The following is a 2,010-nucleotide window of genomic DNA, read 5'->3' as shown; positions in this document are numbered from 1 at the left end:
TTACTTGTTTCCGAACGGTTACGGGGCTGATATCAGCAAGCCTATCGGCCAATTCTCTCCCACCAAGCCCTGAACCACGCAGTGGTATCGTTAATGGAACGCGCGGGTGGGTAAGACCGTTGAGATAGAACGGAGTATAACCTGTCGAGGCATGAACAGCGTTATTTCCTGCAAATTCCACTACTGAAAGAATTGAGCTCCAGCGCTTTGGTGTCTGAGCACACACACTGCGTCTTCAATGACGCGATTTACACGTTCAGTTTGACCATCGGTCTGCGGATGGCCCGCGGTGGACTTATCTAATCTGGTGCCAAGCACTCGGAAAATCGCTTTCCAGAATGTACCCGTGAAACGGGGATCTCGAACAGAGACAATTGCCACTGGCAAACCATGTTGTCGAAACACGCGATCGATAAACAGCTTAGCTGTACGCTCTCCATCAATGGAATCCGGCACGGCCGCTAAGTGAGCCATTTTGCTCAAACGGTCAACAAAGACCACTCTGCCGGAGTTACCGGCTGAATCTTTCGGTAGCCTGAAAACAAAATCTATTCTAATGGACTCCCACCAACCTATGGGGACGGGAAGACTTGCCAGTGGCGCAGCAGCATGCGCCGAGGGTTTGACCCGTTGGCACGTTTCGCATGTGCGAACAGATGGGCTGACCCATTTATAAAGTTTGGGCCACCCATTAACTCTGGTTGATAGAGCCGTACGTCTTTTCTCTACCGAGATGGCCACCAAGGACAGTATTGTGTGCCTCATAGTGGATTCGGTACTTCAAAACCACAACGACGCGCGGAGGGTCCGCGATGTCAGTGCAATAACGCAACAGGTTGTTATCGATAGAAAATCGATGTAAGCATGCACGCAAACGTGCCGTTAATTTAATACCCGAATCCGAGTTCTTTAAGGCTCGTAGCAAAGCTGCACACTGTTCATCCTTGGCGTAAGCCGAACGGAATAATTCAGGAATATGTGACGAGATAAGCGTTGAATGAGAAAGCTCATAATTCGGCCTGCGTGATAACGCATCGGCCAAAGCATTTTGCTTGCCGGGTTTATACTACCTCGAAGTTGTATTCCGCAAAAAAGGATAGCCATCGGGCCATTCTCTGTGAGAGATGGGGCGACTTAGTCGCAGTGCGTAATGACGCGTGATCGGTATATACCACAAATGGGCTCTCAGCAGCTCAGCGATGGACGAAAGTGTCCTCGATGTGAAGACTCGGATTGAAAGATACAGTACTCAATCTTGGGAGTCACTCAAGGGAAATCCTCTTACGAGGATTTAATAGAATTCAGGGATGTTTTCCCTGAAGCAGTTCCATGCGAGTTGCCTAATGATAAAGGCACTCGACATGGGATCGAGCTCAAACCGGACTCGATGTACTGTGTCATGAAGCAGTGGCCACTGCCTCGTGAACAAGTACTTGCGATCGATCAATTCTGTACCGATCAAGTAAAAGCGGGCCATGCGAGGGAATCAACCTCCTCACGTAGCTCTCCGACCTTCTGTGTGGGAAAGGCCACAGGAGGGTGGCGGAAAGTACACGCATTCAATAAACTGAATGCTGCAACAATATTGGCTCAATCGCCGATACCGAGAAAAGACGTAATCATAGATGGTTTGTCTAAGAGTACGATCTTTTCTTCTATGGATCTGATGGATGGGTTCTTTCAAATCCTTATGCGTGAGCGGGACATCCCGTACACAGCAGTGAGCACCCCCAGTGGTATGCTCTGGGAGTGGCTAGTAATGCCGCAGGGGCTTAGTAACGCCCCTGCAACATTCAACAGATGTGTAACAAATCTGTTGAGACCGGTGCGGGATTTCGCACCGAGTTATTTCGACGATGTATTCGTCCATAGCCGGGCCATGGACGGTAAGACGGACGTGGAAGTTCATAAAACTCACGTTCGTCAGGTTCTTACACTTATGCGAAAGCATAAGTTGTATGCAAATCTCAAGAAGTGTATATTCGCTGCAAGCGAAATACCACTTCTTGG

Source organism: Bremia lactucae, linkage group LG10 (assembly GCF_004359215.1).
Source record: "Bremia lactucae strain SF5 linkage group LG10, whole genome shotgun sequence".
Classification (NCBI taxonomy): Eukaryota; Oomycota; class Peronosporomycetes; order Peronosporales; family Peronosporaceae; genus Bremia; species Bremia lactucae.
Note: the sequence above shows the minus strand (reverse complement) of the source record.